This window comes from Anas platyrhynchos, chromosome 1, assembly GCF_047663525.1.
Source record: "Anas platyrhynchos isolate ZD024472 breed Pekin duck chromosome 1, IASCAAS_PekinDuck_T2T, whole genome shotgun sequence".
Classification (NCBI taxonomy): domain Eukaryota; kingdom Metazoa; phylum Chordata; class Aves; order Anseriformes; family Anatidae; genus Anas; species Anas platyrhynchos.
In genome coordinates this window covers 148868361-148887214 of record NC_092587.1, presented here as the reverse complement: position 1 = coordinate 148887214, position 18854 = coordinate 148868361, and positions in this window count along the sequence as shown.

The window sequence follows — 18854 nt, the reverse complement described above, 5'->3', positions numbered from 1 at the left end:
CTCCAATACAGACAAAATGCACTCTTATACCCCAGGTCTATCCATTATAAGTGGCAAATCTTTCACCATATAAAACAGATCTTTGATTTTTATTTATATATATATATATATCTTTTAAACCTCATTTCTTGAGGTCTCAATTTTAAAATATGGTAGTGCTGAGCATATATTGAATCAGGTAACATCTATTTCATTATCTATTTCTGTCTTGTAAGTATAGAACAATGGTGAAATGTTAGAATCTACCCAAACTACAACTGATTCAGGGTTGGGTTTCTTTGTACTAACTACAGTAACTCAGATATGAATTCTGAAATCCCCTCTCTTTTAACTACCTGAGTTTATACTAATGGTGTGAAACCTTAGTTCCCCTGGCAAAATTCCTATTAAGATCAGTAGGGCCATCATTTAAACCATTAGGGTTTTTGCTGTTGTTGTTGTTCTATTTTGTTTATTTTACTTTCACAGTTTAATTCCAAACTTCATGTTTTTAACTGTAGGTATTACCTCTGAAATCAGGCATTTACTGTTAATATCTTCAAAAATAGGAATCCTCAATTAGAGGTCGCTTTCTGTAAACTGGACTATAAACACTCTCTGTTTCAGTTTATCTACATATATATAATGATTTTACATTCAATTTTGGAAGAGTTGCTATATGAAGGAAAACTTGTTTTGATGACATATTATTGCACTTGGATTTTGCACAAAGGATTTTTTGCATAGTCCTCTTGGCTAATGTCATGAAATATGATTAATCTGAACTTTGCTTTTTCTTCTCCTTTAAAACTAACTTCTGGGCTTTCACGTTCTTCTAAAATTTTATCATGACGAATGAAAGAAATCAGTGAAATATTGTAGTGCAAATTTCTTTATGAGAAATAAGATGAACAACTGTGTAGGTACTGAGTAGGACACTGAGGAAAAAGGGGGATAAAATAAATTTTAATCATTCCCATTCTCCCTTCTTAATGCCTAAGTATACAAACTGGTGAGTGTAACAGCTTTTCAGTACAACATGGCCTTCAAAATACTGCTTGCACATTGATCACAAAGGTTAGTTGCACAAAGAACTTATTCAGATGAATGAGTGAGCCTGGCTTATCCAGAGTCCAAGATGAACTAAAGAAAATAGCATGCATAAAGACTGAGCTGCCCAGATGGTCCACATACATGTACAGTTGATTAAGTGGCAAACACAAAAGTATCACTGACGCTGTCAACAAAACTACATACAGAGTCTGCCATGGGCTAAAATTTAAATTTGACTAAAATCTGCAGATTGTCATCAGTCTCTTGTGATGCTCATCTGAACACAGTGAATTTCACAAGGTCCATCTGAAAATGTAAACAGAAGTAAGGGGAGGAATGTCTCATTGTATACCTAACAATGGGATATATGTCCATGATGCCCGTACTACCAATGTAATCCAGTCCAGAGAAGTAGTGACCAAATGTGACCAGAATCTATTACCTGCTCTCCATAAAAAATGATTTGGTAGTCTCAGTCTCTGACCCTTGCATGTAGTATTCATATCAAAAGAAGATGGTATTCTTTCCCTCAGCCTTGCAGCCAGTGAGTTGAATAGACATGTAAACTCTTCTACCTAGTCGTTCTTTGAGATAGTCTTTCCAAATAAAGAGACATGGGGTTACATGTCGAATTGTTTAACTCCTCAAACAGCACTGATTTCACTCCACATGGTTGTCAAACACCTAACTGTGTCTTCTCTGTTTCTCTGCTCTTGTAATTTGTGACTTTCATTAACTCCTGCCTTCATAGCCCACTCCTGCCTTGTCTGTTCTGCTAATGATTGTCATTCCTCATCCACCCTGCATCCAAGGAAGGAAGTGGAATTTGAAAGCATTCCTCAAGTCCTTTACTGCTAAAATCTCTAGAATGCTGTACTAATATCCTATGCTTAAAAGACCAATGCATGCTTCTAGGAGGTAGAATTAACCTTTAATTATACACTTCAGATAAAACCTCTTCTCTTCTCTTCCTCTTCTCTTCTCTTCTCTTCTCTTCTCTTCTCTTCTCTTCTCTTCTCTTCTCTTCTCTTCTCTTCTCTTCTCTTCTCTTCTCTTCTCTTCTCTTCTCTTCTCTTCTCTTCTCTTCTCTTCTCTTCTCTTCTCTTCTCTTCTCTTCTCTTCTCTTCTCTTCTCTTCTCTTCTCTTCTCTTCTCTTCTCTTCTCTTCTCTTCTCTTCTCTTCTCTTCTCTTCTCTTCTCTTTTCTCTTCTCTTCTCTTCTCTTCCCTTCCCTTCCCTTCCCTTCCCTTCCCTTCCCTTCCCTTCCCTTCCCTTCCCTTCCCTTCCCTTCCCTTCCCTTCCCTTCCCTTCCCTTCCCTTCCCTTCCCTTCCCTTCCCTTCCCTTCCCTTCCCTTCCCTTCCCTTCCCTTCCCTTCCCTTCCCTTCCCTTCCCTTCCCTTCCCTTCCCTTCCCTTCCCTTCCCTAAAATATTCTTACTTTTCCTAACCATGTAGTTTCAATGTCAATAAGAAGACTGAAGAAACCATACTGTCACACTTCCAAATGTAAGCATGTTGATAACTTCTTCATGTAGGTACTGAGGGTAAGGAAAAGTGTCCTCCTAGATTTGTTGCTTGTAAACTGAGAAGATCTTGTGGATGAAGTGGGAATTGGTGGCCATCTTGAACATAGTGACCATGAAGTATTCAAATTTACTCTTTGGTGACCGAATGAAATCTATCAGCAAAACCTCAACCTTGAATGTGGGGAGAGCAGACTTCAGGCTGCTCAGGGAACTGTAAGGTGCTCTGGGAAACTGTTTTTCAAGGTATTAGGGTCCATCAGTGATGGTCATTCTTTACAAGCTATCTCTTAAGAGTACGGAAGTGGGAAATTCCAAAGTGTTGGAAGACAAGCAACTGGGGCCGAAGACCAGCCTGGCTGAGCAGGGACCTTCTAGATTTTAGGATTAAAAGAACTGTGTACAGACATTGGAAGTGAGGCAAAATGGGAGGACTACAGTGATGCTGTTTGCCATTGCAGGGAGAAAATTTGTGCTACCAAAGTTCAATTAGAGTTGAGGCTGGTCAGTAGGAGATAATTTTTTGTAATTATGTTAAAACTGCAAAAGGAGGACCAGATGTAACTTTGGTCCATTACTTGAAGAGCTTGGTCACCTCACAAATTGTGAAATAGACAAAACAGAGACCTTTAGTGTCTTTTTCACATCTGTCTTTAATGCTGATGATGGGTCCTGTGACCCCAGGTGTCCTGAGTTGGAGGGCTGTGACTGTGGGAATAATAAACTCCCAGCCAACTCTGAGTTGTGTGGGATTTCCTGCTCCAGCTGGATTCACATAACTATATGGTGTCTTATGAGATTCATCCCAAAGTACTCAAAAAGCTGTGTGATGTCATTCTGAGGCCTCTGTCAATTATTTTTCAATGGTCTTGGAATTCTGGAAAGGTCCCAATTGACTGGAAGCTGTCAAATGTCACAATTTTCAAGAAGGGTAACAAAGATAACTTTGGTAATTACTGGCCTTTCAGTCTCACTTCTGTGCCTGATAAAAGTTTGGAGAAGCTTATTCTGGGTGTTTTTGAAAAACACACAAAGAATAATGTAGTCATTAGTCATAGCGAGCACAGCTTTGGGAGGCAAAAGTCCTGTTTAACTAACTGTTTTCCTTTTATGACGTTACCCATCTAGTTGACCAAAGGAAGCCAGCTGATGTAATATTTTTGGATTTCAGCAAAAGCTTTTTAACGTTTTTCTCACAGTATTCTTCTGGACGAAATGTCCAGCATGTTAACTAGACGAATTCATAATACAGTGGGTGAAAATTTGGTTGATGGATTGGGCCCAAAAGTTTATAGTAAATGTGATTACATCAGATTGGCAACCAGGCACTAGTGGGGTTCCCAGTGGTAGGGAAGCCACTGATACTATTAGACATTGGACATCATTCCACATTCCTTTTCTCTTCTTCTACATTCCTATAGAACAAGAGGCACTTTAAAGCCAATAACAACTACACAATTTGCATACAAATCTACACTCTGTATTTACTTTCTGCAATGTCAAATCTCAACAGTTATCATAGTTGGGAATAGTTATCACAGATGGGGAAAAAGGTAGACTCTTCTTCAGATAAAATATATTCTTGTTTGATAAAAACTAATTTGAGTAAAATATGAATTACCAAAACAGGGATTGTTAACATCAAGATTAACACAGGAGATATTCAGGCTCAGAAGTTCCTTTTTAGGGGATGTTAAATGCTCAGGACTACAGACAATCCTTAGATTAACCAGGACCTCTACTAGGTAAGCAGACAGAATGGATAGTGAAAGCATTTGATGTGAAGGTGAAATTTTAAAAAGAGCAGAAATTTTGTACATAGGCCAGATTTATGACTTTACTTGAGATGTAGTAATCACCTCTGATTTTTTTTCTTTTCATCTTGATTGACATCCAAGATGGATGAAAAAATTTGATTGATAATTTGTTTATTTTTAATGTATTTTTAAATGGAATAAAAGACTTTTTCTAAATATACCTTTTTCAGTGATGTAGAAACTTTGGTTCTTACAGCTGGTTAATAGCGTACTTGTATAACTGTTCAATTCTTAGGAGAATATGTATCCCGGCAATCAATTTTAGAAAATCTTGAATTCCTCAGTGGCATTTAAAAATTCCTGAACCATATGGGTACATACCAAACTAGTCTTTCATATACTTTGTCTTTTAATTTTCCTGTCATATGTTTAATTTGCACCTCATAATCATTAAGGCACTAGTGGTCAGTACAGAGCAGAATAGGAACCAAGAACAAGCTCTAAACTCAGCAGTGAAAATTGAAAACAGAAAGACAATCAGGATGTTTGTAATAATGTTGTTGTTTATGCAGTTGTTCATCTTTCCAATAGAAAATAATTTGCTAAACTGAAATAAATATGGACGTATCAATAATCCATGTATCATGAATTCAATGTTTTCCTGGAATGCCAGAATTTTTTTCTAGTGAATTGAGAAGGAATAACTTCTTTAGTTAATTTGGGAAAATATAAAATAAAATAAAATAAAATAAAATAAAATAAAATAAAATAAAATAAAATAAAATAAAATAAAATAAAATAAAATAAATAAAAATGATGATGACAAATGAAAGAGAGAGAAGTAGTTTTAGAAGCTCAGCTATTTGTTTGAAATGCTCCCCCACGCATTAACTGATGGGATGTTGCCAATATACTCTAACGCTACACAGTTCCCACTTCCTATTCTGTATCCTAATACTAGTGACAGGACAAGAGCATGTTTAGAAGATAGGTGAGAAGACAGCTCAGCTCCTTTACTCTTGTACATGTCAACTGCTGTTTACCTCACTGTTTTATCCAGAGACCTTCACTGAACCAAATGCTCACTGGCTCTTGAGATCACGTTATACATCAGTAGTTCAAACACAGAGTTCAAACAAGGGTTTTCTAACAAGATTTTTTTCTTATTATTATCAAGTTAAGTTTCTGGTTGAAAAGACAGCTGTGATTGTGTTGGACTAAGGACATGGGGAAGTGAGAGATAGGAATAACTGACATTCTTACATTAATCTAGCTTTCATTACCAAACTGGATTCTGAAATATATCCTCCTTTGCTTTCATAGACCTAATGTTTTTGTCCGTTTGTTTGTTTGTTTGCAGAGGTTGTTTTCTTGTACTTGTGTGCTGCTTAGTAGTAATACATCAAATTCTTAGCGGAAGTAGTCCAGTGTATATCACACAAATCCTCTCGACGTGAGTAAACAGTAATCATGGCAATCAATGCTTGATAGGAAAGCTCCAACATAAAGAAGATTCAAATATATTTAACTTTCATATTTATTTGTATTTTATGACTATGTATTTTATGCAAATGGCAGTAATGTGTTTGGTTCTGTTTCTTATGCATGTAACTTCAAAAGAATTTAACTGTAAACCAAGAAACTCACACCTTTGGTGGGATTGTAGGAAGACTATACATAAAATTTTGGTGGAGGAAAGTGGAGAATATGGCTAAAGAGTCAGCACTGAATGGAAACATGTTCCTAGAGCATGGTATGATATTTCAAGACAAAATGTAGCAAAGAGTTTTAATTTCAGGTTTGTGTTTCTGTCCTCTGTATGAGGACAGAGGGCTGCTGGACCTCTCTTCAGAGATTAGGTATTTACACAGCCTGAATCTCCAGCAAACACTCAGGCCAAGATAAGTCCACATTCTATAACAAAATCTGTATTTTGATATCTGTGATTAATTGGAGTTCATGGCATGCCTTAGCCACTCTTTCCATTAGGAAAGACTGTTGATAATAGATATTTTGATTAAACTTCATTTAGAAATAAAGCACATGAGGACTAGCTAAATGACCTCAGACAACAAGAATGGTTTGCTTGCAGAGCTTCTAGTCAACACTTGCAAACATGTTCCACATTTTCCTCAGAGCCATTCTCAGTTCTGTCTTAATTGGTGTTTGGAGCTTGCATTACTTTTCTGTCACTGCCTTGGTGGTTGCAAGTCTCTCTCACACACACCAAAGCAATACTCATTGAAGTCTCTCTGCTGACACTCTCTGAGGGGCCTTGTGTTTCTGTTGCATACTGGTGCTTTCACTTTTTTCACTCAGAGCTTTTTTTTTTTTTTTAAATATTCACCAACCTAAAGGTATTTTCTCTAAAACATAACAGATTTCTTGGGACATACTACAACATAAAATTTAAAATTGTCCTGAAATACTGTAGTGGAGGGAGAAGTTGGGGGATGGGGAGAGAATGATTATTTTACAGTAAATATTTTAGATGTGTAAAGCTGCATAGTTTTGTTTCCACTGGAGTGTTTTGGTGTAAGTATCTTTTTTACTTAGTATACTGTCTTTGTAAAGGTCATATTTTACCTTGGTAAATATTGTTCCTTGTGTTTGTAATACCAATTGGAATGCAGACTTTCTTCCTCATACACACAATCTGCATAGCATTTTAATTGAATATAATACAGGACATCCTGCTAGCTGTTAAGAAGGCAGTATTACATATGTATTTAAACTTGAAGCAAAAACAAATTAAAGCAAACAAAAAGTAAGGGATAATAATACTAAATATATAGATACATTTATTTTCAGGAAAAATATCATTTCAAAATAACATTTTTTCCCTTCTAAACTCCAATAAAAGAAATAAGAAGAGTCTGAAAGATAAAACACCATTAATTTCTGATTAGTAATTTTCTGCTGTCCAATTTCCCAGCTCTTTCCTTTGTTCTGGATCTAGCAATGATGTCTGCACTTTCAGGTTGATTAATGAGCTGTGCTAATGGAAAACACAACCATGGGAAAATAAAATAAAATAATAAAGAAAAAAAAAAAAAAAAGCTCTTTCTGTTGGATCACCTTGATAAAGTGGATAAACCACAGAGGATTGACTGAAAGAAAACTCACAGGTGGGACTGAACAAGGCTCCTCTTGGTCTCAGACACATATTCTCAAATAGAACAAATTCAGAAAGCTACCTAGTTTAGACCATGGATTTTCAACTGTACAACAGATTCTGTGTGTGCAACAGTTATCTGTCAGGGCAATTTAGCGAACTAGAAAGGTAACAAGACTGTTAATCAAAATGTGGAAATGTAAAACCATTATCCTCTAGTTTGGGAGAAATGCACTATGTACACTAGTACATAGTGTTTCTTTCTGTTTGCTTATATAATTCCCTCCTTACATGTGTATTTAAGTCTCTTACATTCAGGTCAGATGGATAAGAGTACTTTGGTATTGTAAACATATTGTGCAAGCACTGCAACAGTATGCAAAGGAATCTGTTTTATTCAGGGCAAGTATAAATTGTTAAAAAGGAAAGACAAAGAGTACTGAGGTCAGTGTGGTAGATTTCATAGTATCAACTTGACAAAATTAAACAAATTGTCTATAATAAATGGGATACTCAGAACAGGACAAAAGTGAGAAATGGGTCTTTGCACATAAAATCTGTATCACCAGTATTATGCACTGCCCCTTTTGACCTCCTTGCCTCAACATCCAGCTGTAATTTTGAGCATTTGAGTACAACTGTGAAAAATGACCTGTCATTGTTCTCCAAATCCTACATTGTTCATTGAAGGCTTATTAAACACCACCACTACTTATGTATAGAACTGTTAGTTAAACATATATATTTGAACTACTGTTATATTCTCTGGTTTCCCTGCAGAAAAGCAAATAGGAATATATATACTCAGCTTCTATAGAAAACAGTTCCTATACAAACACATATAGACTTGATTCCAGCCCCATTAATTCCTGTGATATCAAACACTGCTCATTTTAAGCACTGGCATTCTCAGGAGCCATATTAATTTTTGTACAGATTAAACAGCAGCAGAAAGGATAGAGATGTGGGATGTGGGGAGAAAGGAGTCATTTCCATTCAGCAAGTCTCCCACTTGTTACTGAAAAGCTGTCTATATTGGGCTTGGAGAATGCAGTAGAAATCATTCAGGGGATAGTTTGTGTTTATTTCAGCAGAAATGCATGACTCAGTTAATTCCAATCTACACTGATTCTTTCAGTGGAAAGTATTATCAGACACATCAATATGCACAGTTTTTAAGACAACACTTGGAAGAGGAGCATGGCTCATAAGAGTTACCACCAGCCCATTTCAATTAGTGGAACCACCATATTGATTTATACTGGTTGAAGGCTTGCGATCCTTTGCTAACCCAAAGGATACTCATGTCTAATTTTGAAAAGAACTGTTCCTTTTTTTTTTTTAATACTAAAAGTATTAAGTACTAAGTATTTAAGTACATAAATACTAAAAGTATTTTAATACTAAAAGTACTTAATGGAGAACCATTTGGGGGGAGAAAGTCTTTTTATATGCATTTGTGAATGAAAATTTGTTTAAAAAAAAAAAAAAAAGTAAGACTTTATAAATCAAAAGTGTTTTGTTCTATTTTCAATAGAATAAATTAGTTTAGAGTATGGAAAAGCATGGTTGTCCACCTGGTTCTGCTTCACTTTAAAGGGAGGTGTCAGGAATTCTAGAGGTGCCGTAACCTCAATAGAAAAGTTCTTAATCTATTAAGCTATGTTAAAACCATCATGTTGGGTTTAGCTAAACATTTATAGAATGATCAAATTTTTTGTCCTCCAGATGCTCCAGTATTTTCCATATAAATTATGACTTCATTCCAGCAATATTTCAGCCATGAATATAGCTTGTGGATGGGACTATGTTTTGATAGCATAGGGAAAGACCAAGAAGGAATTAACAAAATATATGTTTAAAAAAAAATAGATAAATAGCCTTGTATAAAAACTGAACAAATCATCTGATAAAACTTTAGCACAGTTTACTTTATTTATTTACTCATTTATTTTATATAAGAATTGTTAATGCATTGGATAGTATCTCATGGCTAAATTTCCACCTTTTTTCTCTTTTTCTTTTTCACCATTGATTAATAATCAAAGCCTTTTCTACTGTTTCCGACTAAGAATGTCAGTCTTTTGGCTGAAACATATCATTTGTTATTTTCAATGTACCTTAGCACAAGGTCATACTGACCTCGTGTAAATTTCACTTGAAGGACTAATGGCTGTTAACAACAGATCTCCAGTGCATTTGCTTCTGCATCAACTTTTATTTTTTGGCATTATGTGAAAATCATTTCAAAAGTATAAGTAAAAACCATCAGTTTCAACAGAAATAATGACCCCATTTGCCATGGAAACTAACGGACTTTATGAAAATGCACTGGACTATTTTTCATAGTGAGGTTAAATTATTCTAAAAATAGGACTAGTGCTTGGTGTTAGCTGGCCAAGTTGCATAGATTTTACTTTCTAAGCCCTCTTCAAGCAAAATATAAACCGTTCTGAATATTTTGAGGGGTTTAGAAAATCAACAGCTGATTTCCTTTTATTCAATAATTCTTTTCTGAAGATAGAAGGAAAAAAATCAAAACAACCAATGACTTTATATAACAGCATATGGTCAGTATAAGTAAACAGATGAAATTTAAAATTACATTTAAAATGAGCCTGTAAGAAAGTTATAATAAATAATTCCTACAACACACCTTTCCTTTCCTTTCCTTTCCTTTCCTTTCCTTTCCTTTCCTTTCCTTTCCTTTCCTTTCCTTTCCTTTCCTTTCCTTTCCTTTCCTTTCCTTTCCTTTCCTTTCCTTTCCTTTCCTTTCCTTTCCTTTCCTTTCCTTTCCTTTCCTTTCCTTTCCTTTCCTTTCCTTTCCTTTCCTTTCCTTTCCTTTCCTTTCCTTTCCTTTCCTTTCCTTTCCTTTCCGTTCTCTCGTGAAATACACTTAGGGTATGCTCAATTTCACTGTCAATGTCACCAGTGGAGATATTAAACAATCCCAGTACCAGTATGGACCCCTGAGGGACACCACTCATCACTGGTCTCCACTTGGGCATTGAGCTCTATAGTGGTTTTACTCAGCTGGGTAGCTGAGCTCCACTGCAACCATTCTCTCACTCCCCCTCCTCAAAGGGAAAGGCAGTGAAAATATGATGAAAAGTGCACAAGGGTTGAGATAAGGACAGGGAGATCACACATTAATTATCACCACAGACAAAACAGACCCAGAACAAGGAGATTAAATATAATTTATTACTTATCACTAAGAGGCTAGAAAAGTGAGAAACTAAAAGCAAACTAAAAACACCTTATCACCCACCCACCCTCTTCTACTCTCTCTCCCAGTGCAGGAGAATGGAAAATGGGGGCTGCAGTCAGTCCTTAATGCTCCATCTTTGCCGCTTCTTCACAGTCACTCTCTTTCCCTGCTCCAGTGTGGAGGTCCCTCCAATGGGATGCCATCCTTCCCAAACTGATCTTGTATGGGCTTCCTACAGGCAGACGCTTTTCAAGGACTGCTCCAAATATGGGTATGTACCACGGGGTCCATCTCTCAGGAGCAAACTGCTCCAAATGGGTCTCCCACGGGTGGCAGCTCCCCCCAGACCACCTCCTCCTGTGTGGGCTTCTCTCCATGGGCTGCAGCTCTGGCCCGGGGCCTGCTCCTGCGGGGTCTGTCCATGGGCCACAGCCTCCTCCAGGCCACATCCACCTGCTCCACCAGGGGCTCCTCCATGGGCTGCATGGAGATCTGTTGCACTGTGGGACCCACGGGCTGCAGGGGGACAGCCTGCTTCACCAGGGCCCTCTCCACAGGCAACAAGGTAACTTCTGGTCCATGCCTGGAGCATCTCCTGCCTTCCTTCTGCACTGGTGTCTGCAGGGCTGTTTGTCATTCCTTGCTCTCCCATCTGCTGTTGCACAGTAGTGTTTTTTTTTTTTTCCTTTCTTACATATGTTCTCACAGATGTGCAAACAACATCACTTTCTGGAACACAAGTCTTATGATGAGTGGCAGAAAGAACTGGGGTTATTTAGTCTGGAGAAGAGAAGGGTCAAGGGAGAGCCTCCCCTTATTGCTCTCTCCAACTATCTGAAAGGAAGGTGTGGGGAGCTGAGAGTCAGCCTCTTCTTGAAGATAACTAGTGACAGGGCTAGAGGGAATGGCCTCAAGTTGTACCAGGGGAGGCTTAGGTTGGAAATGAGGAGACACTTCTTCTCAGAAAGAGTAGTCAGGCATTGGAGCAGGTTTCCCAGGGAGTTGGTAGAGTCACTGTTCCTGGGGGTGTTTATTGAAAGGTTAGATGTGGTGCTTAGGGATATGGTTTAGTAGATGACATTGGTGGTAGGGGGAGGATTGGACCAGATGATCTTGAAGGTCTTTTCCAACCTTAATGATTCTATGATTCCATGATTCTATGACTCATTGGCTCAGCTCTGCCAGTGGCAGGTCCCTTTTGGAGCTGGCTGAAACTGGCTGTTATCTAATATGGGGCAGCTTCTGGACACTTCTTACAGAGGCTACCCCTGCAGACCCCCTACTACCAAAACCTTGACATGTAAACCCAATCAAATCACCTGAAGATCTCTTTCATTACTAGAGCTCTAACAGCAACCTAGAGTTTTCAGGAATACAGAGGCCACCCCTGCTGCACCCCTGTTACCAAACCCTTGCTATGTAAACCAATACTCTTACCCACTGAGTCCATCTATCAAAGCCATGTCTCCTAAATTAAGAGACAAGGATATTGCTTGGGACCTTATCAAAGGCTTTGCATGAGTCAAGGTAGTTTCAAGGTAGATGACATCAGCTGCTCTTCCCTTATTCACTCATGCTTTCACTCTGTTATAGAAGGCCATTGTGTTAGTCAGGTATGACTTGTCCTTTGTCACGTTGGCTGCCTCCAGTTGCCTCCTTGTTCTCTGTATGTTTCACATGGTTTGCAAGAAGATCTGCTCCATGATCTTACAGGGCAAAGGAGTGAGTCTAAAAATTTGTAATTCACTGGGTTCTCTTTTTAACTCTTTAAAAATATGTTATATTTCCCCTTTTACAGTCACTGGGGACCTCACCCAACTGCCATGAATTTTCAAATATGATCAATAGTAGCCCAGCATATTCATCTGTTAGCTCTCTCGAGATGCTGGCATGCATATATGGGGGCCAATGGACTTGACTTGACCAGACTAGACTAGACTAGACTAGAGTAGTTCATTTGGAAGGGACCTTTAAAGATCATCAAGTCCAACTTCCTGACCACTTCAGAGCTAAGGACATTATTCAAATGCCTCTTGAACACTGACAGTCATGGGACATCAACCACCTGTCCTCCCCTGGCACAGCTTTGTGCCATTCCCACATGTCCTATCATTGGTTACCAGGAAGAAGAGAGCAGTGCCTCCATTTCCACTTCCCCTCTTCAGGAAGATGTAGGGAACAAAGAGGTTACCTGTTATCCTTCTTTCCTTCAGACTAGTCAAAAACAGTGTCCACAACCTCTCCTCATAGATATGCTATCCAGTCCTTTTAACGTTATCAGAATTATCTTTTTCGACCAGATGGATATGTTATGTTTAATACACCTCAAAACGCAGTTTGCTCTCTTGGTTGCCAACATACACTGCTGACTCGTGTTGAGCATACTGTTAGCCAGCATCCCCAGTTCCCTTTCTGCTGAACTGCTTTCTAGCCATCATCTCCAAATCTGTACCTGTGTCTGGCATTATTCTGTCCCAGGTGTAGAAACCAGCACTTATTTTTGTTAAACTTCGTGCTATTGATGATCGTCCAATGCTCCAATAGATCTAGATCCCTCTGTAAAGCCTCCTGTCTCTCCAGGGAGTTAACAGCATGTCCCAGTTTAGTATCTTCAGCAAACTTGGTAAGGATGCATTTCACTTCTGCATCCAGGTCATTAACAAAACTTTTGGACAGTAGTGGCATGAAAATGGAGCACCGGAGAACCTGGCAGTGATCTGCTGTCAGTTATATGCATCCCCATTCACTATCATTGAGCCAGTTCATCACCAGCATAGTGAGAACATGTTTGTCTCACAGTTTGTCCAAAAGGATGTAATGAGGGACAGTATCAAAGGCTTACTAAAATCCAGAAATATTATATCCACCACCTTGCCTTAATCCACCAAGTGGGAGACCTTATTATAGAAGGAGATCAAATTACTACGTCAGTATTTCCCTTGGTGAACCCATGCCTAATAATAGCTTTGTTCTTTAACTGACTTTCAATAACCCACATGATAATCTTTGTATTTCCAGGGACTGAGGTTAGACTAACAGATCTGTAGTTTTCTGGGTCATCTTTCAGCAAACCCTGAGATGGGTAGATGGGTATAATGTTGGCTATCTTTCAGTCAGCGGGGACCTCTCCAGACTGCCACGACCTTTGGTAAATTGTTGAGAAGGGTCCATCAATAATGTCTGCTAACTCATTCAGAAAACTAGGGAGATCCTGTCAGGCCCAATCAACTTATGAAAGTTGAGCTGATATTCCCTTACAATTTCAGTGGTCACAGGTGGAAAGTTACTTTTTTCCTAGTCACAGACCTTCAACTCTGAGGACTGGGCAGCCCAAGATCTAACATTACTATTAAAATCTGAGGCAAAAAAGCATTACATTACTCTGCATTTTCCTCTTCCCTACTTGTTAGGTGCTCCAAGTATCAGTCAAATATTTTCCTTTGACCTCTTCTAACTGTTGACATATTTGAAAAAAAGCATATAATCATTCTCTGACACCAGAGTGGCCAGTGTCATCTGAAGTTGAGCTTTGGCTTTTCTTCTTTTCTCCCTGCAGATATGAGCTGTAGTTCCATACTCTCCCTGTGAAGCTAAACCTCGTTTCCAGAGGTTATATATTTTATTTTTCTGCCCTACTTCCAGAAGGAGTTTCCTGTTTATCCAGGCTGGTCTTCTGCCCAGCTTCCTTGACTTACCACACAGTGGGATTGCCAGTTCCTGGTACCTTTTAAAAGGCGGTTCTTGTAAAATGACCATCTCTTATGGACCCCTAAACCCTCTAGAGCAGGATGAATTTATTCACATTCTTTTTCCTCCCATGGTCTCAAACCTGATCATCTCTTACAGTAGGTGGAAGTTTATTTCTCCAGTTCCTGCCTTGAGATTCTGTGACATGGGAGGTATGAAAGGAGCAGAAGGTAGACAACTGAGGCAAAGAAGTTTTTAACACTTCGGCCTTCTCCATGTCAGCTGTAGTGAGGTCCCCGTCTCACTCATTGTGATGGTGGGGTTGGGTAGAGCACAATTTCTTTTATCTTTCTTCATGTAGCTGTCAAAATGCTTATTCTTATTCTTCGCATCCCTAGCCAAGTTTACCTCTAGCTGTGCCTTGCCTTTCCTCATCATGAACATATTAGAAATAATCCAGAATAGGACCACAAAGATGATCAAAGGGCTATAGCACCTCTCCTATGAAGACGGGCTGAGAAAGTTGGAGCTGTTCAGCCTGGAGAAGAGGAGGCTCCAGGGAGACCTCATTGCAGCCTTTCAGTACTTATAGGAAAACTGGGGAGGGACAGTTTTGTGAAAAGTGAAAAGGTTCTTTGTGAAATTCTTCCACACAGCTTGTTCTCATCACCCTACTTTGCATCATGTAAAAATAAAAAAATTAATGAAGAAGAATTTTGTTAGTCTACAGAGCATCTAAAAGTTAAGTACTATCTGGATAATATCACAGTGCTTCAGTATCTCTGTGGATTTCAATTGTAGTGATCCCATGGAAGACAATTATATGCATAAGACAGGCTGAAATGCTGCTTTTACTTTAAAAATTTACTTTTGCGGCAATGAAAAAAAAAAAAAAAAGAAAAAAAGCTTCTAGTCACATTCCATTGTATATTTATGCAGCATAAACTGATTAATGAATCTGTCAAAGTACACTTAATCTAAGCTCTGAGCTGTGCAGTTTAGCAGATCAAATTTACAAAACCTGCAGAAAGTAGTAAATCTCGGAAAGGTGGACATTTGCCCTAAAGGACACCTAAAGAATGAAAAGATATTAAGCTAAGGAATTTTTACTGTTTAAAAGGTGTACCATTGGAAATTTATTGTACTTTACAGAAAACTTCAAATTTTCAGAATGAGTTTAAAAACAAGCAAATGTTTTTTCCTGTTTAGGTTCTGGATATATGCACTACTATTTGTCCACACTTTTTTGAACATGATATTCTGTGGAAGACATATTTAGGAGGATATTAGGAGCATATTTTACATGAGCAGAATTTGACTTTGGCCCTGAATCATTGAAAAAAAAAAAAAAAAAAAAGATGTTCTTTCAACAGATCAGTAATTTAATTTGTTACATTCATTTAATTTAACTATTCAAATGGAAATTGGGCATAGTTATCTTTTAGATCCTGACTTTGCACCTTTGGTCCACAAATTGATGCTTGGTAAGGATGACAATTATTCTAACTTAAAGGATGTAATACATGCTTAGCTAGTCTGTTTTACTTCTTACAGCACTGAAGTCTTCACAGAACTACGAGGTTTGGCACAGTTTGTCACTTGGCATGCTTTGCTCTGAAGATACAGTCTGAAATGAGCATCAGCAGAGAAACAGTCTTAACCAAATGGAAAAAATGAAGTGTGGTTACACAAACAATTAACACTCTTCTGCATTTTGACTATTCTACACCAGAACCCTCATAAAACCATAAAGCTGGTCTTGACTGCCATGATCAGTGATGCTTTCAATCACAGAATCATAGAATCATATAATGATTTGAGTTGGAAGGGACCTTAAAAACCATCTAATTCCTATCCCCCTGTCATGGACAGGGACATCTCCCACCAGACCAGGTTACTCAAAGTCCCATCCAACATAGCCTTAAATATTTCCGGGGATGGGGCATCTACAGCTTCTCTGGGCAACCTTTTCCAGTGCCTCACCACTTCTTCCTTACGCCTAATCTAAATGTACCTTTTTTTAGCTGAAAACCATTATTCCCTGTCCTGTCACTACACTGCCTGACAAAGTGTCCCCAAAGATGGTAGTCCAGAAGACAGGTTTACAAAATGAATTGGAAAATAAAATTCTGAGACTCAAATTCTGAGACTCATAAAGTAATTCAGATTAGGAAATTTTCTCTCCTTTCTTGCCATTTTAATGTTGCTTTTTTCTTCAGAAGATTTCACTGGGTTTACTTGATATAAGAAAAGAGGTTCAAATAAGGGCTTACTATTATATTAAGGCAGTGACTGAGGTAGCTATTAGTTTTGACATTTCAGAAGACGAAAATATTTGTCCCTTTTTAGAATAATACAGAATAATGATACATACTTACACCTAACAAGAAGAAATTCTAGTCTTTGGGCCTTGGCTCTTTGACTAAACTAGTTAAGTAGCTCTGGGCAAACCCTAGTAGTTTGCTGTTTCTAAGGTTTCTGAGAACGCTTTTCCCTGTTTTGCCAAGTTTTGAAGAGGACTGAATTTAGGGTTGTCTTAAGGTGTGAATACATGTGCTTTCACTTGCTTTGGGATTAAATATAGATTATATGCTTTTCTGTATTTTTTTTTTCATTCTGAGACCTGAATTCAGTTTCTGCTGGCTAAAGCCTCTATTATTTAGGAGTTGTTTTCTAGTAAATGAGGGTGGTGAGGTACTGGAACAGGTTGCCCAGAGTTGTGGATTCCCTCTCCCTGGAAGTGTTCAAGGACAAGTTGGAAGGGGCTCTGAACAACCTGGTCTATTGGAGGTGTCCCTGCCTATGATGATCTAAGATTATCTTTAAGATACGTTCCAAGCATTCTATGATTCTATGAAATGATAACTTTTTGACTTGTATGATATCGTTTTAGGACTGTTCACATGTGAAAAAATAAAGGGCTGTTTGGAGAAGAAAATAAAAAAGAAAAAAAAAAGAAAAGAAAAGAAAAGAAAAAAGAGAGAAAAGAGAAAAAAAGAAAAAAAAAAAGAAAAAAAGAAAAAAAAGGAAAAAAAAGGGGGAAAAAAGAAAAAAAGAACAAAAGAAATGGCTGCAACAGAAAACACATGATGATTGTATTACTTTTTCTAAACTAAAAGTCTTGGCAGCATGCAAATACTGTAACTTGACAGAGGTAAGGTGTATCATACAAAGAGACTGAGAGCTCTTACTTTAAGAGCAACTAGCAGTTACTGATAAAGTTCACTGCAGAACCTTAAAATATCTCTAGATATCTGACCAGAAAGTAAAATTTGTTTAAAGTATTTTCTTTTTTCCACCAAGGACATGGATATTATGTTTTTAGTTGCCATATTTCCCTATAATTAACATGAATGATAATTGACAATTATTGAAAGTATTAGTAAATGCAAGGGAACTTTAACAGCCAACGTGCACAAGATAGAAACAATGGAAACACTTAAGCTATGTCAACAGTCTACACATTTTCTGAAATAGGAAGGGCTGCTGGGAAAAGAGGGAGATGAGAATTAAGCTCCTTTGTTACTAACCAAGCACCTCAACCATACTCTTGCTGAATTGCAATGATTTTTTTTTTTTTCCTCTTACTGTGGGATTTATTAGTGAAAATCTGATCTCTGTTAACACATTTCAGAGAGAGATGAAATAAATATCTTTTTGTTGCTCTGTTATGGTCAAATGGTTGATGTTCCATTACATAACATTATTGTGTTTTCATTATGCCACTTTGATGGTTTTAGGTACTTTCAAACCTCACAAATAAGGTACTGTTTAAAAACTCACAGTGAAGTCTGGCATTATTCCTAGTAAAACTAGTTGAAAAATTATGCAAAAATAAATATATTGGGAAAAAAATGATGTATTTCCACAAAATGTTGTTTCATATAATCTTTAAAACTGAAAAATGCGGAAATGAAATACTCAGATCTCTTATTTTCTTTTTTTAATTTTAGCATTCAGCTTTTTGCTTGTTTTCTTTTTATTTTCATTTATTTTCTTACCCTAGGGGGGAAAAAAATCAATAATAATAACAATAATAATAAGAGAGATAAAAAAAAAAAAAAAGAAAGACTTTTTTTTTTTTTAAATACTTGGGATAGGAGAAGTTTCAGGTTTCCTTTTTGAATACCAAATACATTAGAATAAAAGTGAAATGTTCAATAGAGAAGTCTGGAAATTTCTCTGTGCCCAAGTCAGCAAGGAAAACTTTGGATCATTTAGATAGTGTTATAATTTTGGTGATGGGCTACAAAAGGACTAGGTACATTGTGACTGAGAATTACAGAGTAGTAAGTGTTGTGTATAAATAAAAACTGATAGTTTCTAACAATTAATTTAAAAGAGAAAAGTGGTCTCAGAGACATTTATAAATTTTTATTTACAGGGAAAAAAAATAATGTCATGTTGTATCCTGTCATAGGTGTAGCCTAGATACTTCTTTACAAAGCTGTTAATCCGTACTGGAAAAGAGCCTCTGTGTTCTGCAGAAAAAGAGGATATTTAACATATATACAGTGATAATGACCACTGTA